The following is a 27,440-nucleotide window of genomic DNA, read 5'->3' on the forward strand; positions in this document are numbered from 1 at the left end:
ATCAAGATAACCAGTACATGACCTTGCAGTTAGAGCCCAGTTAGAATTTTTTACAGTTTGAATTGTCTTTCCCACTCAAAAGGTCACTGAACAAGGGTTGTTTAATGATGTTAAATGAAACACCCTCTCAACACATGGCTATGATGCTTCCCCTCGACCTTTGCTCATGATCAGAGATGCACACATCTTCAGTCACTAAGAGTTAAGGTCAAGCAACTGACAAGCAAACCTGTAATATGGAGCAGAATATTTGCTGTAGACCATTTATTACCTCCGTCTTAGTGAAGGCGGAGGTATTGTTCTCAGTCATGTTTGTTTGTCCGTGGACAATATATCTCAAGAACCACTGGATGGATTTGAATGAAAATTTCAGGGATGTTTAGCCTCATGACTGGCACAAACTGATTAGATTTTGGGACCAATCCAGCACCATACAAGGATTCTAGATTATTTTTCATATTTTCTTTACATGTATATGTAGTTTCACATAATTCTCTTGTACACGCACACACACATGCAAATATACTTTTTTTTACACACACTTCACACTTGAAACACTTTTTATTGGCTTTTTCATTCCTTCCTTTGTTATTCATACAACACTCTCTTTGCCATTTATCTCCTCTATTTTCACCTCTCACTCTGGCTCTATTTTATATATTTATGTATATATATATATGTGTGTGTATAAATATATATAGAAATATATAAAAAGACAATGCTCATTATTATATTAGGAGATTATACATACATTTTAAAACTTTACAGTATACTTACCTATATACATAATTCTATACATTGATCTAAAACAACAGGGTTACTAAAGGAAGACCAGAATTTAAGAGAAGAGAAAACCAAAAGGTCTCATGATATTCATTGAATGGTTTTATTTCATATATTCTCATTTAAAAAATCATCTCCAGTTAATTGTCGAGAGGACGTTGATGTTGCATTGCCAGAGGTTTGCACTCTCTGAGTGCACTTGTTATCATTATTATTATTACTATTATTATTATCTTTTTTTTTTCTTCTTCTTTCAAATTTGCTTCCATTTCTTGCTGAGTGTCTTCCCGACTCCTAGGGCAAAGAAACTCTATTATTATTATTATTATTATTATTATTATTATTATTATTATTATTATGAATTTTTCTTTTTCTGCTGATTTTGTTTCCATTTCTTCCTCAGTACCTTACTGGTATCTAGGGTAAAGAAACTTACTCTATATATTGAAAGGCCATTAAATAAACACTACAGATTTGTCATTTACAAAATCAAATAAAGTTAAGTAGAGAAAAAAAGATATTTGCATGGAAGGTTATCACAGAACATTGCCCTTCTCAGTATGAGTGATGTACTGTTTAAAACAATAATTGCTCTTTCTGCAGGGATGGTAAGCCAGGGATTATTCTCAAATAATATTCAGTTTCTTTTTTGATCATTCCTAGTGCTTTTACAATCACTGGTATTTTAATTGCCTTGAGATGTCACATTTTTCTATTCCAATGAGTAAAGTTTATATTTCATGAGTTCGTCAAACTCTTTGCCACAATATAATGATCACAAGGGATACTCAAGTCAATAAACAGACTTTATTATTTTGGTCTTTTACAACAATGTCCTGTTTATTAGCTTTGATGGTTCAGTCTGTGTATAAAGGAAAATCACCAAAGAGCATAACATATTCTCCCTCAGTTGTGTTTACAGCATTTGTCAACAGTTTTGAATTATAATGTTGACATATTAACTAGTGTAGATATTTGAAGACTCTATCATATCTTGATTTATACTCTATTTGTGTTAAAACTTTACCTTATTGTTATTATTATTGAGTGAGAGAGCAGTGCATGCCATCAAAGTGATACTGGGGTACAAATATACAAAGTCCAATATACCCATCATCACTACTTGTCTGACAAACATGCATCACAACCATATGTGAGTGACATGATGATCTCATATCAAGATAAACAGCATATGACTTTGCAGGTGGGTCCTAGCTAGAATTTTCTTCAGATTAAGTGGGCCATCCCACTTAAAGGGTCCCTGAATAAGGGTTATTTAGTGATGTTGAATGAAACACCCATATTTCCAGAGGTGAATTATTCAAACTCCAAAGAATTCCTCTCAACACATGGCTATGATGCTCCTCCACTACTTCTGCACACATCATCAGCCACTAAGGGACACGCTCAACTGGTTAAGGTCAAACAACTGACAATCAAATCTGTGGTATTGAGCAGAATATTTGCTGTAGCCCATCTTTTATACCAAGACAAAACATGCACATGATAACACTTCCAATCAGTTAAGATCAGAAGCCATGAGAGCCAGCATGTGGTACTGAATCAGGTCATTTATTATTATTATCATTATTATTATCATTATTATTATTATTATTATTATCATTATTATTATCATTATTATTATTATTATTATTATTATTATTATTATTATTATTATTATTATTATTATTACTTCTCTTTATCACAAGTTTTGTTGCAGCTCCTGGAGTTTTACATGTGTTGTGTATTATCATTATTAATACCTCTGCCTTAGCGAAAGTGGGGGCATTGTTTTCAGTTGCATTTGTTTGTTTGTTTGTTCATGGACAAGATATCTCAAGAACTGCTGGTTGGATTCAAATGAAATGTGATGAAGTTCACCTGTCATTTTATTCATTCCTCCAGGGTGTTATTTTAGTAACTCACAAACATATTTGCACTCATGTATTTTGAGGAGTGAAAGTGTAGTAGATTCAGAACATTTTCTGAGAATGTGCACTTTCAGATGTCCCTCAAAATTGCAGCTGCTTGATGTAAAATGTTTGGCAAATTCTGTCAAACTACTGCAATTGTGCCTAATGAATCTACCTGTGCCTATTGAATCTTTTGTTCAATTGTTCTGTTGTACAGCCAACATAAATAAAGTTGTGTTTAGTGCATTCTGCTGCATACACCCAATGAGAATCTTTACATGTCTCACCTTTTGTATAAATCATAACGTTTCTGTTATGATTCTTGATGGATTTGACTCAACTCATGTTGTTGCACAATGAACAGGGCTAACTTCTTTTGCATCTGTTGCAGCATTCAGAAACACCAGTTTTAGTTTTGTTGGAGTCAGTAGTAGAGGATAATATTTCTCTTATATTTTGTTGAGGGCTACTGAGTTATAGCTTAGACTTGTTCAACCATCTGCTGCTCCATTTTTCTTTGCAATACACATATCATATGCTCTCTTATTACAAACCACTTGTACAACTATCTGTCACTCACATCTTCTCCTTGACCACTTTAGTGTTGATGTCATCATAAAATACACTCTGTATACTCCACACTGTAAAGTGGTTGGTGTTTAGGAGGGCAGCCAGTCAAAGAAATCTTACTAAATAAAACATACAAGTAGGAAAAGATGCATATTCATGGTTCAAGGGAATGCTACAAGTCTGAATGAGAGGTGACTGATATTGCATGAAGGGATCCAATTTGCACTAGCAGCATAAAATGATGATAATAATACTAAAATATTTATATGCATCAACACACACAAATATACAAGGTATGTATTGAAACATATCTGAATATATGTATTCACTGTTTTACACATGCATATATGTATGTACATGTACATACACCCATATGTGTGTGCGTGTGTGTGTGCGTGCTTGTGCGTGCTTGTGTGTGTGTGTGTGTGTGTGTGTGCATTCATATCACTGTGTAAATAGCTCAACTTGCTTCAGTCAGTACCTTTTATTGTAAATTTGTTACCTTCTCATTCTCACCTTCCTCCTAACATACATTCACCATTAGTGCTAATTTCTCTCATTAATTTCAGGTAAGGTTGACTGTAAAACTCCAAAAGATGTTGCTGGTGCAAAAAAGACCTACACTACAACTACCTTAAAATCTGAAGTGATTTATACTTGTCCAAAAGGAACGAAGCTAAAATCAATATGTGGAGAGGACAATAAATGGAGTTCACTTGCATTTTCTTGCAAAGGTAACATAAACAGCTTTTCTCTATTTGTCTCTGTCTAGGTGACTTTTTAAAAAAAGTTTTACTTATGTGTTTTTGTCAGAAGAAAGTTTGCTCTTCATACATACATCTTCTTTGCCCATTTAATGCTGGAAGGGGAGTGGGGGAAGAATCCTCAAGCATACCTTTCATGAGATCCTGTCAGAAGCAACTGTCTTCTGTTAGTCTCCAAGACCAGCCAAGCACAGGTATGTTATCCAAGCACCTTGCTCGTGGTTTATTCCTGGGTCTCCTGCCTGTTGGTTTTGCCTGTAAAACAAGTCTTTCCCAATACAATCTTACCACATGCCCATATTATCAGAGTTGTGATCTCTTAATTTGGAGACATTGTGGCTCTACCTGGAGTGACACACCGATTTCTGAGCTACACATTCTATCGAGTAACATTACTCCTATGTCCCTTTGGTGTAACCCCATCTTGACCACTTGTATTTGTGATCGTATTGCTTCAGTCATTACCCATGAGTTATGACCACAGGTAAGGATAGGCTTAAACACCAAATTATTCAGCATTTGCACTTACTTCTCTTCTGATGATGATGGAATGTTGAAACTGGCACATTACTGCCCCAGCTCCTGTAATTCTTGCACTAAATTGAGCCACTTTCTTTTAATCACTTGTGAAAACAATTCCTTGATACTTGAACTTCTCCTGCTTCAGCGAAACTTTATTTATATGTAGAGTACTTCACGCAAGCTTCTTAAGAGAATTAGTGTCTTAATCTTTGCAGAACTGATTTTCTATCCTGCTGAGCAGCTCTCAGCAGGAAACCTCTCATGAGCTTGTCAGAGATCACCTTCTGATGAGTTGAGTCATTCAAATTTCAGCCAACTATTCCTATACCTACTGGTCTCAATTCCACTTTCAACTCAGTTGCACATGTTAGTCCTTTCCTCTATGGGTGAAGTTTGACATCCATAGAGATTTCAAGACAACAAGCTGTCCTTTATTCATTGTCCCATCCTCCTGAAGAACCTCCCACAATACGTCCTGAGTGATTTAGTCATATATAGCCTTTTCAAGGTCTACAAAGCAAGCATACACCTCTTGACCATACTTCCATGATGTCTTGAAAATTTGTTGCAGTTTGCATATTTGGTTGTCTGTGCTGTATCCGTTGTGAAAAACCACACTGTTTGCCTGCCAGCATAGATTTGACAATATCCTAACAACTCTTCATCAAACACTCAGCATAGATTCTAATGGGGGAGCTTCACAAGGAGATTCTTCTATAATTAGTGCATTCTGCCTTGCCTCCCTTTTTGAAAATTATTCATCTGAGGCTGAATTTTGTCTTCTCCAGGAACCTTGCCGTATTTGAGCTTTGTAATTGCTCTTGTGACCAGTTTCTGAAAGGTTAGTCATCACTCCTAGATGCACCTCATATGTGTCAGAAGATGGACCAAGTATTCTCTCCACCTCATGAGGACACAACTCTTTTCCGAGAGAAGAAATCCAAATGAGTTTCTGAAAGCAGGCATGTGACCGAACGATCTGCTAAAATTCTTCATTTGCTGAACTTAGGTAGAGGGCCTGACCAGATGCTATCCTGCAATCTCCCTCTAACACTGTCAAAACATGCAATGGGCTTACAACCTGCCCTGGGGAGTGTGGGAAGGACATACAATGGTTATGTACTCTGAGACACCCCAAAAGGTCCAAAGGATGGTGGGGAATAATTTGGCTGTGTCTACAATTCCATGACATTTATGACTGGAAGGAAGAAGTTATCCTCAGACCAGTGACCTCCTCAAATGCTTACAACAGAATATACTGCATTAAAGCTACCCAAGAATCAGGTAATACTGTTAAACTGGGTGATGAAGTAAGTCTATCACCTAAGAAATGGAAATATGGTAGCTTCCACATGGTTTCCATCTACCAGATTTAATTCTATTTTGCAAAGCAAATTTTTAACCCTGCAGCCAAAACCCAAAACAATACCATATTGTTTGGAAATGAATTTATTAACCCCACAACTATACCTGAGACCATCTTGGCAGTTTTCTTCTGACTTTCTCATCTGGCCTTTGTGTCATTATTCGAAACACATACAATATAATGTACTAACTCCCTTACAGCAATTCTTTGAAACAGCTGTCCAATGCCCAAGTAATCTTCCAATTTGTCATGCTCAATTACTAACGAGAATAATGGTTTCTGAATAGGACATAGATGTTGATGAGAAGGGTTTAGTTTATAACATCAAAACCAGCACTTGATTAGTACTTTATGTCGTCAACCCACACAAGTGTGAAACAAAAAGACTGACCATGGCTGGAAAATGAAAGCATCCAAATACTTACTGTAAAGTATTTCTTCTCTTGCTGTATTGGTGATGGTACAAAGACAGGCAAAAAGCATGGTGGTTGACAGAGTTAAATGAATAATAAGAAACATTAGTATTTATGTATACAATTAAAATAAAGATGAGGATGATGATGCAATCCTCTTGAATGTAGTGGGATCTGCATCTGGGGTGGTGGTGGGGGAAACTGAAAAAAAACCCACCATCCAAGATCACCCTAAAATCCAAGGGAAACTGTCCTCTCCAGTAATTATTCTCTGACCTAAAGGCTTATGCACTGTGGTCCCCATCTGCCTTTGCCATATTTGACACTTTCACCATCATTTCAATAATTTCACTTGACTGTATCTCACCCTCAATCCTTACCATTTACAAGTGAAAGGTGGAAACACCAATGCAGGATCCATGGAAAAAGAAAGTTTCTGTTATTTGATCTTTCAACCTTATCCACCACACAACCATTTAACTGTCATTATCTCGCAGTGGCAAACTACCTTCTCTGCCTGGTTAAAGGACAGTTGGGGCAATGAATTTTTGAACTTAATATTGCATACTAACAGTTCTGACACATTTTATCCTCTGATATAATCTTTTGCCTGATTGAAATCACTAGCTGTTCCTCTAGATCAGTGCTTCTCAAACTATCTGATGTGTTGTACTGACAGTTTTTTTCCAATGTGCCAGGGACCAGTAATATTTCTTAGTTATATCAATTTATACTGGAAACAATATATATAATGAATATAATAAATATTGACAATTTTTTTTTATCTTATATTTATTTTGTAAACAAATAATATAATATTACATAAGCATTTTAAAATGTTTCTCTTTTGGAAACTGGCCACATAACAGCAGTTGCTGGCCTGCAGACCAGCGCTGGTCCATGGACCACCACTTTGAGTAGCACTGCACTAGGTTGTCATGGCAATGGTGGTGGACATTACTTGGTTCATTGTTAATATATCTTTTCAATAAATAATCAAGCTGACAGAATCATCAGCATGCCAGATGAAATGCTTAGTGACATTTCATATGGCTTTATGTTTTGAGTTCAAATTCTGCTGAGTTTGACTTTGCTTTTTATTCTTTCTGGGATGATAAAATAAGTAGCAATTGATCACTAGGGTCGATGGAATTAACTTACCCCAGCCCCAAAATTTCTGGCCTTGTGTCAAAATGTGAAACCAATATACATATTACAGTAATAAACACTTGAATTGACTCACAGATGCTCAGGAAGGACATAGATCACGATAATCTTACAATCGTAGAAAGGAGGGTGGACATAGAATTTCATGGCATCACTGTTTCTGCTATGACTAGCTTCTTAAAAAATAAACATACCATCTCATTGCAATTAATTACTGTATTTGTTGGTGTATAAGACATGCTCTCTTCATTTTTAGATACTTCATAACATTACCCTCTGTCCAATGCCACTATGGATAGGAGATCCAATGTTGTAGGATAAGGATCTGGATAAGCATGAGTACTTTATGCACAATAATCATTATTAATAATGAAATATTGAAAACAAACCAAAATAACACACAATGTTTTCAGAAACTTAGGAAAAATTGAACCCACATCAGCTCATTATACATCCTTCCTCAGGATACATAATCTACACCTGATATATGTACGATGAAATGTACTAAATTTGTTTTCTTTTCCAAGAAAATATACCTGTAAAGGTATATGGTTCAGTAGTTTGAGCATTGGGTTTACAATTGTGAAGTTATGAGTTCAATTCCCAGATTGGGCTATGTGGTGTGTTTTTGAGTAAGGCACTTTATAGGAAATCCTATGGTCATTCATGACTAAAGGAGATCTTTACTCTTTTGTAACTGTAAAATAGAGGACTGTCTTATGTGCTGACAAACATGGTACATCTTTATTGTTTAGGTATATGGCCTAACACTATGACAGAAAATAATGTCTTTCCAAGGGCGTTAACTGTGTATGTAAAATAAACTGACTTAGACTGAAAATCACACTTAGAACATTTACTAACACCTACCTCAAATTTTTGGCCTTTTATCTTTATTAAAAATTATTGTTGTTATATTTCACTGATCTAAATTTTACTTTAACTCTAGATATACAGCTCAGCTTCGTGAAAGTAAAGAACGCCAGTCTGGATGTACTTAAGAAAACATTGATAGATAGCAAAACCTTAACAGGAGAAGCCTGTGCAGCAAAATGCATGACTCTTGAAAGTTGTTTATCATTTGAAATAACAAAAAGTGGAAAATGTTATAAGTTAGAGGATACTGCAGCTTTCTCTAACCATATAAAGATAACCCCAAACAGAGATTACTACCAACGAGTAAAACGTAATTATGCTTTGTATTTTATTATTGGTTTTGAAATGTATGATTTCATTTGCACTTCATAATATATAAACAACCATCTCTGGAAAGATATTAACAGTTTTGACATAAACATACTGTTAGTGCTTCCCATATGGCATTTGTTCACCTTAAACACTTTTGTGCATATTTTCAATTATTGTTTGATGTTTGAAAGATAAGTCTTATTATTTTTATTAAATTTTAATAGTAGTGGTGTCAGCAGCAGTAGTCCTAGTATAAACAACTTTATGATCATTTGTCCATGTTGGTATGGCTGAGACACTGCTATTGCATCACAGCATCTTAACACTAGTTACTTTTCTTCATAATCTGGTATACAAAATAAGAGAAAAAGTAATGCCAATCAATGTAATTACGTACCTCCTGTATTTTGGCATGGTTACTATAGGTGAATATATCTTCCTATCACCAATCTTTATACTGCCTAAAGAGAGTACATTTTCTCATGTTATTAAAGTTAGTGAAGTTGTCTGCTGGGACTAAAAAATCTTCTCTACTTAAAATATATACCTATTCAGAATGGTTCCATGGTATTGAGAAAAAATTGGTCAGAGAATTCACTTAGTTGTTTTTCAAGGATTTTGTTCTTTCCTATTGAAACGCTTCCTTCTTGAGACCTTGGTCTTAAGAGGAAATTCACTAGGTTTAATGATTTCAGTATTACAATACTCATGAATACCAAGATATCATCACTACTGTAATGAATCTTGCTGGTTCCAAAAGAAAGTTGAGCTATTTCTCCCTATTTCTATGAGGACAGTTAACAAAGGTTGAAATCACAGACCTCACTTCAGTATTTATCCTAGGTGCTCTCAAGAAGTTTGAGTACATTCACAGTTCAGGATTATACAGAGACAACAGCATATCGATCTCATCTAATATGAACATCCATGAACAGGTTTAGGAAGAACTTAACAGGAATCTCCAAGGAGTTTAATTTGAAATAAAGATTACAAATAATCTAACTACATTCAGCTAATTGGACATTACTTTAGATTTGAAGTCAGATATCAGACAAGTATTAGCTCTACAGAAGGCCTAAAAGAAAGAGAATGGGAACTTTTATAGGAATTTCAACTATGATTCCCAAGCTATATTAAGATAGTTATTACTTGACATTACTAAAATAATCTTGAATTTATCCTCAAATACAGACACTTTTGACTGCATTTATTTATTATGCAACAAGGTGTTAGCTAGGATTTGCTTTAGCAAGAAAATAGTCTAAATAAAGTGTAAATACATTTACACAAGTTTCATGAACTGGCACTTATCAAACGTATCAAAATTGGTTAAGTACTAATGCATGAGACTTTCAGACCATGGGCCACTTTGTAACTTTTGCTGATGAAATAATATACAGGGTGGGCCAACAGTGATGCACCAAAACATTTGGAATTTTGGCAGAATTATTAGCACACCAAGTGAAATGCTTAGCAATATTTCGTCTACCACTACATTCTGAATTCAAATTCTGTCAAGATCAACTTTGCTTTCATCCTGTTGGGGTCAATGAATTAAGTACCAGTTGAACACTGGGATCAATGTAATCAGCACATCTATTCCCCTAAAATGGTTTTCCTTGTAGCAAACATCCTTTGCCCTTGTAGCAAATAAATGAAATCATTATTATTATTATTATTATTATTATTATTACAGAGTAAGCTGGCAGAATCATTGGGCTGATTAGCATGCTTAGCGGTATTTTGTCTGTTTCATATTCTGAGTTCAAATTCTGCTGAGGTCAACTTTGCTTTTCATCCTTTCAGGGTCGATAAATGAAGTACTAGTGAAATACTGGGGTCAATGTAATTGACTAGTAGTCCCCTCCCCGCAAATTTCAGGCCTTGTACTTTTAGTAGAAAGGATTATTATCATTATTTTTGTTTTTTAGTTTTTTTGTTTTTTGTTCTTTTTTTTTATTTTGTGTGTCACACTTTTCTATTGTCCCCCATGCTTTGAGTCCTTGTGGCCAATAAAAGATATCATTATTATTATCATTATTATTATTATTATTATTATTATTATTATTATTATTATTATTATTATTATCATATATTATTATTATATTATTATTTTTTATTGTTATTATTATTATTGAGTGAGAGAGCAGTGTATGCCATCAAAGTGACACTGGGGTAAAATATATGAAACCCAGTATACCCATCATGACTACCCGTCTGATAAGGGAACACCAGGCACATGCATCACCACCATATGTGCACAACATGGTGATCTCATATCAAGATAAACAGTGCATGATCTTGCAGGTATGGCCCACTTAGAATTTTCTTCCTGCTCAAAAGGTCCCTGAATAAGGGTTGTTTAATGATGTTGAACGAAACACCCATGTTTCCAGAGGGGAATTACCTAAATCCCAAAGAATTCTCTCAACACATGACTATGATGCTCCCCCACTACTTCTGCTCATGATCAGAGCTGCACATATCATCAGCCATTAAGGGACATGCTCAACTGTTAAGGTCAAGCAACTGACAATCAAATCTGAGGTACTGAGCAGAATATTTGCTGATGTCCATCTTTTATACCAAGACAAAACAATGTATATAATAACACTTCTAATCAGTTAAGATCAGAAGCTATGAGAGCCACTGCCTGGTTATTATTATCATTATCATTATTGTTATCATTATTATTATTATTATTGAGTGAGAGAGCAGTGCATGCCATTAAAGTGACACAGGGGTAAAATATACGAAGCCCAGTATACCCATCATGACTACCCGTCTGATAAGGGTACACCAGGCACATGCATCACAACCATATGTGCGCGACATGATGATCTCATATCAAGATAAACAGCACATGACCTTGTAGGTGGGGCCCAGTTAGAATTTTCTTCTGGTCAAGTAACCCATCCTGCTCAAAAGGTCCCTGAGTAAGGGTTGTTTAAGGATGTTGAATGAAACACCCATGTTTCCAGAGGTGAATTATTCAAACCCCAAAGAATTCCTCTCAACACATGGCTATGATACTTCTGCTCATGATCAGAGATGCACATATCATCAGCCACTAAGGGACATGCTCAACTGGTTAAGGTCAAATAACTGACAAGCAAATCTGTGGTATTGAGCAGAATATTTGCTGATGTCCATCTTTTATACCAAGACAAAACAATGTACATGATAACACTTCCAATCAGTTAAGATCAGAAGCCATGAGAACCACTGCCTGGTACTGCATCAGGGCATTTATTATCATTATTATTATTATTATTATTATTATATTATTATTATTATTATTATTATTATTATTATATTCATCATCATCATCATCATCATCATCATCATCATCTTATTATTATTATATTATTATTTATTATTATTATTATTATTATTATTATTATATTATATTATTATTATTATTATCATCATTATTTAATAGATATTTTAGAATATCAGATAACTGATATTTTAAATAGTATCCTAGAAAACCATCTGGTTTATTATTTAATAGATTGATAATATATTTTGAAAACATAGTCCATTTGCAAAATCACATTTCATCTAACCCATCCTTTTCTGAATTTATGTGACTTCTAGAACATCATGAGAAAGATGTAAAGCCTTTCTTCAATATTTAATTTATATATAATCCATTTGTACATCCCTCTTTATATGGTTTGTTTTTGTTTAACATTGAATGGTTATAATACCAGTAGACATTTTGATTGACTTCCCATTTAAGGAAGTTTCAACCCTACAAAGGCATACCATTCTGATGGAGGATATACTAATGGAGTATCTGTAATCAATAGTAGGATTGGCATAAACAGGTAGACTGTATTGGGCCATATATGATGTTGTTGTTTGTTTCTTCTTTGAGTCATGCCTGGCTTATAAGGGCTAGTTTCCTGGGTTCATTGGCGTATAAGTTCCCCACCTGGATGGGACGCTGGTCCATCACAGGTGAGCTGCTAGATGCTGGAGGAAAGAGTGAGAGAAAGAAAGAGTCAGAAGAAGTTCACCATTACCTTCTGCTGGAGCTACGTGGAGCTTAGGTGTTTCACTAATAAACACACACATCATCTGGTCTGAGATTCGAACCCATGATCCCTCAACTGTGAGTCCACTGCTCTAACCACTAGACCATGTGCCTCCACATTGCACCAGATATAGTTTGCTTAAATACTAAAGAGTTGAGTCTCAAGATGTACTACAACTCACAAGAATGCTGATGAGGGTGTCAATTTGTTGTATGTATATGGTGTGGTGTATATATGTATGTCTTACTGACTTTGTGTATGAGTATACAATATATTTCTTGTTTTCTTTTTTTCCAGCTGATGATGATGATGTTAATAGATTTAAAGCAACTTCTGTACCAAAGCAAAGTACTATTGGACGGCTTAAAGGTGTGAAATTAAAGGAATGTCTTCATGCTTGCCAACTTTATCCAGGATGCTTATCTTTTGCGTACAATGAGGATTTTACATTGTGTAATCTGAATAATGCAAGTTCCGGAACTCAAGAACTTAAACCCAATGATAAAACTTGGGATACTTACTTCATTAACCCAAGTCAGTAGCATTTTCATTTTATTAATTGTATGAGTGTTTGTGTATATTTACATATACCTATATGTGTGTACATAACAACATATGAATATATTTAAGTAACATACGTTGCCTTACTGGCGCTTGTGCTGGTGGCACGTGAAAAAACATTCAAGCGAGGTCATTGCCAGTGCTGCTGGACTGGCACCTGTGCAAGTGGCACATAAAAAGCTCCATTTGAGCGTAGCATTGCCAGTACTGCCAGACTGGCCCTCATGCCGGTGGCACGTAAAAGCACCCACTACACTCTCAGAGTGGTTGGCGTTAGGAAGAGCATCCAGCTGTAGAAACTCTGCCAGATCAGATTGGAGTCTGGTGCAACCATCTGGTTCACCAGAGCTCAGTCAAATCGTCCACCCATGCTAGCCTGGAAAGTGCACGTTAAATGATGATGATGATGATGATGATGATATATATATATATATATATATATGTGTGTGTGTGTATATATATATATATTATATATATATCCAGAATTTAGAGAATGTATTTGATAAAATCTAGGTTACACATGTTATATAGCTAGCAAACCTCAGAAGTTCACACACACACACACACACACACACACACATTTATACATATATATGTACACTCACACACAAACAAGAAATTACAATAAACACAAGTTGATATCATTTGTTTCTAATTATGCTTCACCACTGAATTTCTTTGGAACCTTCATTTAATGTTTCAAGAGAAATCGGATAATCAAATGCAACACATTATCGAGGACCCTGTTAATGTAACCATGATGTTCTCGTGATCTGATGAGCCAACTTTTTTTGCTTTCACATAATGCTGTCACACTCCAGATTGAGCTAAATCTTATCTACTAATTAGCAAATGAATATAATATGAAATTCAATGAATCAAAATTTCAGGTTCTTCATTATGGAGTTGACATGCACAAAACTTATTAGACATCAGAAAACCAATTATTGAAAGCTCAAAAAAATATACTAGACTTAGGAGTAATCATGTCAAATGCTGCATCTTTCATCAGACATCAACTTGATCTTTTGCTAACCAACCACATGGTTCTGGGTTCAGTCCCACTGCGTGGCATCTTGGGCAAGTGTCTTCTGCTATAGCCCTGGGCCGACCAATGCCTTGTGAGTGGATTTGGTAGACGGAAACTGAAAGAAGCCTGTCGTATATATGATATATATATATATGTATGTTTGTGTGTCTGTGTTTGTCTCCCTAGCATTGCTTGACAACCGATGCTGGTGTGTGTTTACGTCCCCGTCACTTAGCGGTTTCGGCAAAAGAGACGAGAAGAATAAGTACTGGGCTTACAAAGAATAAGTCCGGGGTGATTTGCTTGACTAAAGGCGGGTGCTCCAGCATGGCCGCAGTCAAATGACTGAAACAAGTAAAAGAGTAAAAGAGTAAAAGAGAGTATCTTATTGGATGAAAACCTTCATAACTCAAGAACCAGTAGTTCTGCTGACTCTATGGAAAGCCTTAGTTATGAGTATACTAGCTTACTGCTCAGAGCTTTGATCTCCATATAGACCCAGTCTCATAGAAGAAATCAAAGGGTTACAGTGAACCCTCACAAGTAAGATAACTTCTGTTAAATTACTAAGGACCTCTCAAAGCTCGACATCTCTACTCCCTTGAATGATAGAGATATGTTTTTATTTATGTATGGAGGATCCTGGATGGTCATGTTCCAAACTTCAGCATTAAAGAAAACTTTAATGCCAGACCTGGTTTCCAGATATGCCACCTTCAAAATGATGAACAAGGACACTTTATTGCAATAATCTGGTATTTAGAGGCCCTCAAATATTCAACAACTTACATAAAGAAATCAGAAACATAAAAGAGACTTCTACTGAAAATAATTCAAGAAATCATTGGATGAATTCCTCACCAAAATACTGAACCAGCCAGCAATACAAGGTTACACTCAAGAAAGATCAACTGCTGCTAATTCATATAGAGACCAACTTACAGCCATAAGATTTCAACAAACCTGATAAAAAGATAGTAATGTATAAAAAAAATAAATAAAAGTAAATAAAAATATGGTAGTACTCCACTATGGCTACAGTCCATCAATCAAAGCCACAAAGAGAAAAAAAAAGTAGAAAAATGTATCTACAGATTGTGTTGAGTTAAAAGTTTTGCAATATTTTGGTAAATTACTTGCTTTATTCATCAAGTTACAACAAAAGTGGCCTGGCATTCAAAATGGAGGATATTGTGTTGCACTGTCTGAAGCCACTTTTCTGCCAGTTCTTTGATTCCATGCTGATACCAGTTCCAGTCCTTTGAGGATAAGAACTCCTTCAGGGAAACTTTCACCTCTTCTTTGTTGATGAAGCCTCACAAGCACAGGAAGCGAGCTATGGATCAGAGCAATTAATAATCTAAGAGTGTGGAATCAGTTTGATTCCCACAGTTCCTAGAGTTTATCCCGAGTTGTGCCATAACAAAGATACTTTGGACCAAAAGGAGTAGCAATCCTAGTGACAAGTATGGTGTGTGATCTGGGGATTGATATGAATAAAACCTCATTTCATGTGCATATCACCAAGCTGGTGGCAATGTGCAGGCAAATTGCCAGATGGATTCTGAGAACTTTCAAAATGAGGTACCAGGAAACTATGTTGGTTCTATGGAGGACATTTGTCTTCAGCTGTCTGGACTACTGCTCTTAACTGTGGTCACCTCACTATCAAATTAATAGTGGAACTTGAGTTAGTTCAGCTGTGCTACATGAGAAAGATTGCATCGATAGAACAGCTGAGTTACTTGGAGAGACTGAAAGAGTTGTGACTCTACTTCTTGGAGCAAAGATGAGAGCGATACATAATGATATATGTATGAAAGGTCCTGGATGAGTTGGCATCAAATTCTCAGCATTGACTCCTAATGGACCAGGAACTTTCCATGTTTATATATCTTTAATTGTCTTATCTGTTATACAGCTGTCAACTAGGACAACTTGTACCTCTATTGGGTTCACATAGGGGAGACACCCGTTCTCCCATTCACTCTCCACATTTAATAGACTTTCATAGTAGCTCTTCCATACCTTTTTCTTTCAGAATCATCATTAAATGCCAAGCATACCATTATCCAGTCTGGAAATGGAAGATATAGAAGCTTGAAGACTCAGCAAATTGACAGAAATTTAGAGATATTCTAATGGAAGCCTCTAACAAGAAGAAGGACGAGTTGGAAACATAGCTTAAAGGAAAACTGGAAGTTTCTATGGGACAACCTACTGCGGGCTACAGATTAAATCTGTAACTGATGCAAAGTTGCAGCCAGGTTGAGAATGACAGCACTATAAAAGCAAAGAGATGGGCCTGGAAAGATTGGAAATATGGTGGTAGCAGAAAATTGTATCAGGTATCCCGAAGGGAAGCTAGGTGACAGGTTTACATAGTGAAAAGAAAAGCAGGAAGTAATGTTGTTTGGTATGCTCCACCCTTTTCACCCAATGTTAAAACTTGCATGGGAAGAATTTTCCTTAGTTTAAGGATAAACACTTCACCCAATCACACATAACAGAGATTTGTTTAATAGGCACAACCTGAGAATCTCGTTCAGTTGTGCACCCAGCATTAAGAAAATTTTAGTGAGTACCCCTAAGCCATGAGCAGAAGCAGTATGCTCATGTATGTGAAATGACAACCAAGTGGGGATTGGTTAAAACTGCATGGGAAGAATTTTCCTTAGTTTAAGGATAAACACTTCACCCAATCACACATACAGAGATTTGTTAATAGGCACAACCTGAGATCTCGTTCAGTTGTGCACCCAGCATTAAGAAAATTTTAGTGAGTACCCCTAAGCCATGAGCAGAAGCAGTATGCTCATGTATGGTGTATAATGACAACCAAGTGGGGATTGATGTGAAGTTTAAGGTTTGAATTGGTAGCTAGCATTAACAGCCAGAGCAACAACCTAAGCACCAATGACACTACTAACAGCAGCAATGATGACAACAATGACAGTGGTGGCAGCAGTGCCTCAAGCAGCAGAGGCAACAATACCAACAGTCATGATGGCAGTTGCAACACTGACATTGCGGCCAGGAGTGGCCTCTACACTAGCAACACATCTTCAAGAATAACAGCACTGACAGTGACTCTAGGACAGCATCTATGGCAATAAGAACAACATCAAACCTGGAGTTTATGAAACAAACATCAGTGATGGTGGTACATCCAATACACAAACAGTTCAACTGGGCCCCCATTTATACAATATCTGAACAACCACAGGTCCTCTATTAGGTTACAAGAAAGGCATAACATTACATCCCTACCAGTCACGTATGGCACTTAAAAGAGAAAGGAACATAAGTGAAAACTCTCTGAGCAGCCAGGACCTTATATTAATGGAAGCAAGCAATGTAAGCTTTGCTTGGCAGAGAGAGCAAGAATCCTAGAAAACTTACCTGACATGGAGACCTTTTTAAACTTCAGGAAAGAATTATGTTGTCAATGCCCACATCTAAAACATTTCCTACTACAAACCTGGAATTCCCCATTCATTGTGGCAGAGTTTCAAATATCACTATGGCTGGAACATTTGCATGGTGGATAACATCATCCAACCTGTAACACTTCCTGCATGGACAAATATTTTTTGTTTACAAAACTAATTGACCTCCACTTGTAGAGAGGTTATGCACCTTTGGGCATTTGCATCTGACAAGTTGCCTGTACATCTAAGCACTTTATAGGTGTGAAACCAATGGTCACTCTCTGACTGGTCATAGCCATTAACTTACTAAACATATATATATATATATATATGTAGAGGTTGAAAAGGAGCACACAAGTTGATATATATGGAAAAAAATGTCAAGATAGAAAATGCTAAAATAATCTTATAAAAAACATTTCAGTACCGATTTCAGTCATTGAGACTTTTTCAACTGTAAGTATGGAAAACAATTAAATTTGGAAAAATTAAAAGAATATTTGTATAGTGTTCAAATACAAGTGGTATTTTCCTTGTTTCTGTCTGTCTCTGTCTCTCTTGTTTTCTCTTGTGGGTTTGAGGTCATTGTAAATTCTTGGTAGGGAAGAAGAAGAAGAAGAAGAAGAAGAAGAGAGAAGAAGAAGAAGAAGAAGAAGCAGAAGAAGAAGAAGAAGAAGAAGAAGAAGAAGAATGTGGGAGTGCCATGACAGTAGTATGTTGAATGATCAGCTGTCCTGAAAATGACCAGCTGTGGATGGTAGCGGTCACTGTTCAATTCACAAAACATCTCTTTTGAATGTTTTGTGTATAAAATTTGCGTAGGTGTTATTCTAAACAGCAATATTGATAAAGAGTTAGGAAGGAGACAAAGAAGAAGAAGAAAGAGAAGGGAGAATAAGAAGAAATGTAGGTAGTGTGAAAGTAGTAAGGTGTTAAATGTTCAAATGACTTAAAATTGGCAAGTTATGGATTATAGCAGTGATTGGGACTATTTTTTAATGAATTATTGGGAATCTCTTGTATGTATCATTTTTAATATTTGCGTGTGTATTTGTGTTATTCTAAGGCCATGGTGGATATGTCGTTTGTTGTAGATGCGTTCAAAAAGGGTCTGTATTTTGTAATAAAGAGCGTCTCTTTACTAATTCGTTGGCTCCAGGTTGTATCGTCCCTGAATTGGTAGAGGGGAAAAATTCTGAAGCTTGGATTTTTGTTATTGGTGCAAATGTCTATATGTTGGCTGAATGCTATTTTTCTGTTTTGGGGAATTTTGATCTGGGATCTGTGCAGAGCCATTCTTTTACATAGACTGTTTTTTGTTTGGCCTATGTATTGCTCTTGACACCCAGAGCAGGTTAGTGCGTATATCAGGTTCTCCAAAGCACATGTGAAGTTGCTTTTCACTGTGAAACATTGTCCATGTTTGAAGGAGAACTCTGATCCCGCAATTAAATTGTCACATATCCCACAGTTGGGTCTTCTGCATTTTTTTAATGATAGTGCGTCTTTGGAGGATTAAGTTCATTCTGTGGTCCTTTTTTAGCAGGGGTATATTTTGGAGGATGGTGTCGAAGGCTTTATTTTTGAGAGGGTTGTGTGTGGAGATGTATGGTAGGGCTTTTGGTTGTAAATCTTTCTTTAATTTGGGATGTCTGAGTTACTGCATGTTGAGTTGAAGGGCACGTTGAAAGCATATGTCAATTAATGAAGGTGAGTAGTTTCTGGTGATGAGTGTATCTTTTAGTTCATGTAGTCGTGTGTCTCTGGTGTCTGCATTAGAAACTATAGTACATATCCTTTTTGCTAGGTTGACGGGGATATTCATTCTGGTGTGTCTGGGGTGGCATGAGTTGAACGGTAAATATTGCTTGAAATCCATAGGCTTATAGTATATATCTGTTTTTATTACATTGTTAGATTTCTCAATGAAGATGTCGAGGAAGGGAAGTTGTTGCTGGCTATATTCCATCGTAAATTGAATGTTTACATCAAGTCCATTTAAAAGTGCTTGGAATTCTTTAAGTTTCTCTATATTTTCATGCCAAAGAATGAAACAGTTATCTAAGTATCTCTTCCAGAGACAGTACTTTCTTGATACACCAAACATTTCAGTTGCTTTCGTTATGCTAGCACCTCCCAAACGAGCACCAACAACATGACCTCTTTGAAAGTCTGATAGATCTGTCATTTTAATGAATATTAATTACCTTTTTCTGATGATATCTGAAAAGAAACAGCAATTTAGCAAAACATATTAAGCAACACTAATAATAAATCAAAAAACATAAAAATAAACAAGAATTTGATGGTTTTATAGATATTTCAAAATTATGATGGATGCTAGGTGTTTCCATTATTTTGTCCAACCCCTCTACATGTATAGACATATATATATGTTTTCATGAAATATATATATCATCATCTTCCTCATCAAAATTTAACGTCTGCTTTCCATGCTAGCATGGGTTGGACGATTTGACTGAGGACTGGCGAACCAGATGGCTGCACCAGGCTCCAGTCTGATCTAGCAGAGTTTCTACAGCTGGATGCCCTTCCTAACACCAATCACTCCGAGAGTGTAGTGGATGCTTTTACATGCCACCAGCACAAAGATGGCGTTAGGAAGGGCATCCAGCTGTAGAAACTCTGCCAAATCAGATTGGAGCCTGGTGCAGCCATCCGGTTCGCCAGTACTCAGTCAAATCGTCCAACCCATGCTAGCATGGAAAGCGGACGTTAAATGATGAGGATGATGATGATGATATACACATATGGGCGCAGGAGTGGTTGTGTGGTAAGTAGCTTGCTAACCAACCACAGGGTTCCGGGTTCAGTTCCCCTGCATGGCACCTTAGGCAAGTGTCATCTACTATAGCCTCAGGCCAACCAAAACCCTGTGAGTGGGTTTGGTAGATAGAAACTGAAAGAAGCCTTTTGTATGTATATATATATATATATATATATATATATATATATATGTATGTTATGTATGTATTTGTTTGTGCATCTGTGTTTGTCCCCCACCCATTGCTTGACAACCAATATTGGTGTGTTTATGTCCCCATAACTTAGTCATTCAGCAAAAGAAACTGATATAATAAGTACTAGGCTTACAAAGATAAGTCCTGGGGTCGATTTGTTTGACTAAACGTAGTGTTCCAGCATGGTCACAGTCAAATGACTGAAACAAATAAAATAAAAAATAAAATAATATATGAATATATATATATATATATATATATATATATATATATAATTATATATACATATTTAAAAGTTAGCAAAGTTAGCAGTTGGAATAACCATCTCAGGAATAAGAATATCCATTATAAATATATATATTTATAAATGTTTGTGTAAATTTCTACCATTTCACTCAATATCTTTCATTCTAAATTTCTCATCCTCCTAATATACATCCACTATCTACATGAATTATGATCAATTTCAGATTTTAAACCTGTTAAATGTGGACCTCCAAAAGATATTACTGGTGCATCAAAGTTATTCATGTCTACTACCTACAAATCTGTAGTGACATATACTTGCTCAAATGGAGAGAAATTTAAAGCGCAATGTGAAAAGGACAGTAAATGGTCTTTAGTACAACTTAGTTGTAAAGGTAAAATAAACAGATTCCCTCTTTTTGTTTTCGTCTAGGTAATTTTGTTTAATTATTTTATGAAATATTTTTGTCACAAGAATTGCAGCCTCAATGACAATTTATATTGTGTCTGTAGCTGGTGGAGAGAGAGAGAGAGGAACTTATCTGCAGACCAGAGACGTCTCCAAATATTTGAAACAGTGTGATCACCATTTATTCTATGATCAGGTAATAGTATTATACTGGGTGACAGATTAGGTCTCACAACGAACAATTGGAAATGTGGAAACTGGTTCCCCCTGCTGTAGTTTCCATTTACTAGATTAACTTTTCAATGAGTAGCAGATGAGTGACTATCTTTCCATAAAGACACAAGAAATTTATCATTAAGTGTGTGAAATATTCACGGTTCCTGCTAGTTATCATTAATATTGTTAACATCCCCAACATTAATAATAAATTATTCTTGTTGTTAAGGGTGGTGGATTGAGAGAAGCATTAAGCATCAGAGAAAATGTGTCATGATTTTTTGTTTTGGCTCATTACCTTTTAGTTTCAAATCCTGCCTTTCCAGAACCAATAATATAAAGATACCAGTCTAGTGTAGTGTCCAATTTACTCAATTAATTTTAACCTCAATGTTTTAGGCTTTTAAGTTGGAAATTATTGTTGTTGTTGTTATTATTTTTCATTTGTCTACATTTTACCTTCAATTTTAGATGTTCATTCACATTTTATAAAAATAAAAGAAGCAATACTGGATGTACCTGAGAAAACATTGTGGACAAAGAAGAAAGTAGCAGTAGACGCCTGTGCAAAACAATGTTGGTCTGACAAAAATTGTTTATCATTTGAAATTATTAAAAAAAGTGGCTACTGTTACTTATCAAAGAAATCTGCAGCTACTGTTACGAAAATAAAATCAGACAAAAGCAGAGATTACTACCAACGAGTAAAACGTAATTATTCTTTATATTTTATTGTTGGAAATGTCTTCTTTTTTTCTCTAAAATTTGTGATCCCGTTCATGGTATGTAGACCACCACTTCTATAACTGAAAGGTTTATCTATAAGGACAAACATAATCATTGGAGCACAACATGGTCTTTGGACCACTCAAATCCTGTCAAACCATCCAATCTGTGGCAACATGGAAAACAGATGTTAAATGATGTTGATGATGATATTAGGGCATTTTTATATAGCATGTATTCACCTTAAACACTTATTTGCATCTTTTCTACACAAAATATATTCCTATTCAGAATAGTTCCATGCTGTTAAGAACAAAACAGATAATAAATTAACTTAATTTGTTCTCAAAGATTTTGTCACTTCCTATCAAAATCCTTCCTTCTTGAAACCCAGAAAAAGTTAGCTAGGTTTGTTGACTTCAGTATATGAATACTCATCAACACTTGGATGTCATTGCACACATGATAAATCTTTCTTGGTCAAAAAGGAATGTGAGCCATTTTCTGTATATCTATTAAGCTATTTAGTTAGGTCAAAATTGCAGACCTCATTGCAATAATAACCCTGAGCACTTTCAAGAAATTAATATAGATTCACAGTTTAAGTTTATGACAACAATAACCTAATAAGTTCATGTAATATGAACAGCCATGCTATGAATAGGTTTATGAAGAACTTTAAAGGTATCTTCAAGAAGTTTGATTTAAACATAATGGTTACTGGTTACTACCAATCTAATTCTACATTCATCTAATTGGATTTTATTTTATATTTGAAGTCAGGTATCAATTTATCCTCAAGTAAAGATATTTTTGACAGTATTTTTCACAAAATGTCACATCTTTCAAGAGAACCTACTATAAAAAGATCATACTTCATCTCCATATCTGAAGAGAGTTTGGAAGCGAAGAATGATTTGATTCAATCCTCATTTCAACTTAAATATCTCCATGAACTCAGTCAGGAACTATTTATCCTGCATTAGACACTATTTCTCATAAGTATCACAAGCTTACTAATGTGCATAGTGTTAAAGTTTGTTACTCCTGTGTAGATAACATTACTTTCAACATTGTATGCTACAAGAAGATTTCTTTTTTACCTATTTGCAACTGCCAAAATCAACCTACTCTGCTAGTAGAATTTTGCCTTTCTAAGAGAGTGGTGTGTAGAGCAACTCTCACTCCATCTGATAGTTTCCTATCAAATCAAATGGGTTCTGTAGACAACAACATCAATGAAATTTTCACTTAGCATATATATATATATATATATATATATATATATATACTCCTTTGAATAAGTGTAATGGAAAAGTCTGTATCCCTATCTGTCTTCTTTTTCTTTTTGGAGACTTTGGGAGCAGGGAAATGAATGAACTGTCCAGCATAATCTCAAACTTACTCAACTCATACATACACATACACATCTGTGTGCGGGCATATGTCTTCATCATCATCATCATTTAACATCCATTTTCCATGCTGGGTTGGATGGCTTGTCAAGAGCTGACAAGGCCAGAAGCCACACCAAATTCCATAGACTGTTTTAGCTTGGTTTTCACAGCTGGATTCCCTTCATAAAGCCAACCAATTTAGATGGTGCTTTTTATGTGGCATCAGCACCAGTGATTTTTATGTAGCACAGGCACCAATGTGTTTTATGTTGCACCTTGGTTTTAAGATATCAATTCTGTTGTGGTGGGCAGGTCTTCTTGATACAGCAATGCACTACATGTCTAGGTTCTTTGTCATTTCCTTCACAAGGCATAGAATTTTGAGATCATCTTTCAATATTTTGTCCCGTCTTCCTGTATCACCCCCTTTCACAACTCCCCTTCATTTTAAATGATAGCCCTTCTTTATGCAACTGTTCTCAACCATCCATATTGCAAGACCAAACCAGCAGTCTTCTCTCTTGAACACTACATCTAATTCCTCTTATGCCTAATTTTTCTCTCAGTATGCTAGAGCTCTGTTGCATATGCACACTGACATTACATATCCAGTGAAGCATACAAGCGTCATTCTTCTCCAGTCTTTGTATGTCCTCCACATTCAGAGCCCACATCTCACTGCCAAATAGCATTGCAGTTCACACACATGCATCATACAATCTTTCCTTCACTTAGAGAGAGAGACCTTGGTTGTCAGAATTGAAAACTCTATGAACTGACCTTTCTCCATCATATATATATATATATATATATAATATATATATATATATATATATATATATATATATATATATACGAAAGAAGGTTTGAAAATGCAATTTAAAAGATGTTTATTTACTTTACCGGTTTCACTCTTTGGAAAAAGATTATCAAAAGTAACATGTGGAAGTTTGGTTGCGTTAATTATTGATTGTTGCAAATTGCTACATTACATAAATATATACAGTCTTTGGAAACAGGGACATGTTAAGGACATAAAAAAGTACAACAGTATGTTGAGAATATAAAGAGGTTTAACAAGCTCATTGAAAAAATGGGCAGAAAAGATTAAAACAAATATATTATACATCTCAGGGTAATTTCCAGGAGAAATTATTAAAAAAGTTCAGTACAGAATATTATGAATTCAAAAAGATTTACATTAATGTAGTGGCGAGGTTGTTACTGACCTGTCCGTTTTAGCAGTAATGTGGAATTGAAAAGGATGTACCCGTTTTTTTCTTTTTTGGCTTTCCTTCAAGCATCAATGATTTTGGGGTTAGGATGAGGTGAATATGTGTAGGATGGTGTGTGTATACGCATGCCTGCCCGTGCGCACGCGTGTTCGTGCACGTGCGCGTCTTCGCGTGTGTGTGGGCCATACACACACACTACATATACATATACACACACACACACACACACACACATCATACACATACATACCACACACACACACATCTCTCACACACACACACACACACATACACCACACATACACACATAATCTACACACACACAACACACACACACACAACACACATACATACAGAACACACACACATGTGTATGTGTATGTTATATGTATATATATGTTATATGTATGTGTATATGTATATGTATACATTGTATGTATGTATATTGTGTGTATATGTGGTATATTTATGTATGTGCATGTAAACATTATATATATATATATATGTATATATGTATATGCATTGTCTATGTATATATATTATATGTATGTATTGCGTATGTATGTTATATGTATATATTGTGTATGTGTATTATATATATGCTGTGTATGTGTACTGTATGTATATATGTGTTAGGTGTATATGTGTTGTATTTATATTATGTATGTATGTGTGCGTGTGTTGTGTGTGTGTGTGTTATGTGTGTGTGTGTTGTGTGTGTGTTGTATGTGTGTATATTATATATAAATATATGTTATATTTGTGTGTTGTGTGTGTGTATTATATGTATGTGCGTTGTGTGTGTGTGTGTTCTGTATGTATGTGTGTTGTGTGTATGTGTGTTGTGTGTGCGTAGATTATGTGTGTTGTGTGTGTGTAGATTATGTGTGTATGTGTGTTGTGTGTGTGTATGTGTGTGGTGTATCTGTGTGTGTATGTGTGGGGTGTGTGTGTGTGAGATGTGTGTGTGTGTGTGGTATGTATGTGTATGATGTGTGTGTGTGTGTGTGTGTATATATGTATATGTAGTGTGTGTGTATGTCCCACACACACGCGTAGACACGCACGCATGGGCGGGCACGCATATACACACCATCCTACCCCCAAAAATTCTTTAAACAACACACATCTATTTACACCACCCTGAAACCAATCAAAAACAGCCCCCACACACACACAGACACTTGTATACGTGTATGTGCATGCACACAGGGACACACACACTCACCAATCTCACCTCCATACAGGCACACATATATACACACGCAGCACCATGTCAAATGCCATCCACACACATACATGCGTACACGCGCACACACACGCACACACACAACACCATGACAACCACACACACGTTTGACAAACAGACACCATCTGACCAAATACTACAGACACACAGACACATCTATTCACACCACATGTATATATATGCACACACACATACACGCAGAGACCACATATTCACCTCATCCTAACCCCAAAATCATTGATGCTTGAAGGAAAGCCAAAAAAGAAAAAAACGGGTACATCCTTTTCAATTCCACATTACTGCTAAACGGACAGGTCAGTAACAACCTCGCCACTACATTAATGTAAATCTTTTGAATTCATAATATTCTGTACTGAACTTTTTAATAATTTCTCCTGGAAATTACCCTGAGATGTATAATATTGTTTTAATCTTTTCTGCCCATCTTTTCAATGAGCTTGTTAAACCTCTTTATATTCTCAACATACTGTTGTACTTTTTTATGTCCTTAACATGTCCCTGTTTCCAAAGACTGTAATTTTATGTAATGTAGCAATTTGCAACAACCAAATTAACGCAACCAAACTTCCACATGTTACTTTTGATAATCTTTTTCCAAAGAGTGAAACCGGTAAAGTAAATAACATCTTTTAAATTGCATTTTCAAACCTTCTTTCGTATATAATTCCACTTGTGCGATACCCCACAACTCAACTTTATTATATATTATATATATATATATATATATATATTATATAAAAGGGCTTAGTAAAATAAATTACTTTGCCGCATACTGAACTCATTAGAAATAGCAGCTAAAAAACTTTTTTAAGGCTATTTCTAATACTTAAAGAAAATCTCTCTCATATATAGTGTTTGCTTAATTCAACTCACAAAAGTTTGGGGGTAAGGACATCGAAAAATCAAATGCTAAGGTTATTCGAGAACGTACGTTTCAAGATTAGTCAAAACAACATTTCTATCATCGGCTCAGAAATCCTTGGTTTGGATTTGGAAACACTGAAAATAAGAACATACCCTTTCGAAGATCTGCTCCCAACTAACAGTGCCAACAAATTCAAAATAAGCAAGCGAAGAATCTCTGTTCTCCCCTTTCCACCAGCGTGGGTTAAAATCATCAAACACTATGCTTATTTCGGTAAAATCCGAAGCATTAATCAGAGGGAGATTAATTATAATTTCAACAATTGAGGGCAAAATTAATTAATT

At 35.6% G+C, this 27,440-nt stretch overlaps 2 long non-coding RNA genes across 2 annotated transcripts in view; both read left to right on the top strand.

The window, feature by feature from the left end:
• LOC118764788 overlaps positions 1-27,440 on the top strand; it is a 121,079-nt gene that overhangs the window by 7,863 nt on the left and 85,776 nt on the right. The gene's annotated exons all lie outside the window — the stretch shown is intronic.
• On the top strand, positions 600-20,387 carry LOC118764787. Its single transcript, XR_005000591.1, has 3 exons — positions 600-679; positions 2,774-2,776; positions 20,364-20,387. It is a non-coding gene; the product is annotated as an uncharacterized LOC118764787 (long non-coding RNA).

This window comes from Octopus sinensis, linkage group LG9 (assembly GCF_006345805.1).
Source record: "Octopus sinensis linkage group LG9, ASM634580v1, whole genome shotgun sequence".
Classification (NCBI taxonomy): domain Eukaryota; kingdom Metazoa; phylum Mollusca; class Cephalopoda; order Octopoda; family Octopodidae; genus Octopus; species Octopus sinensis.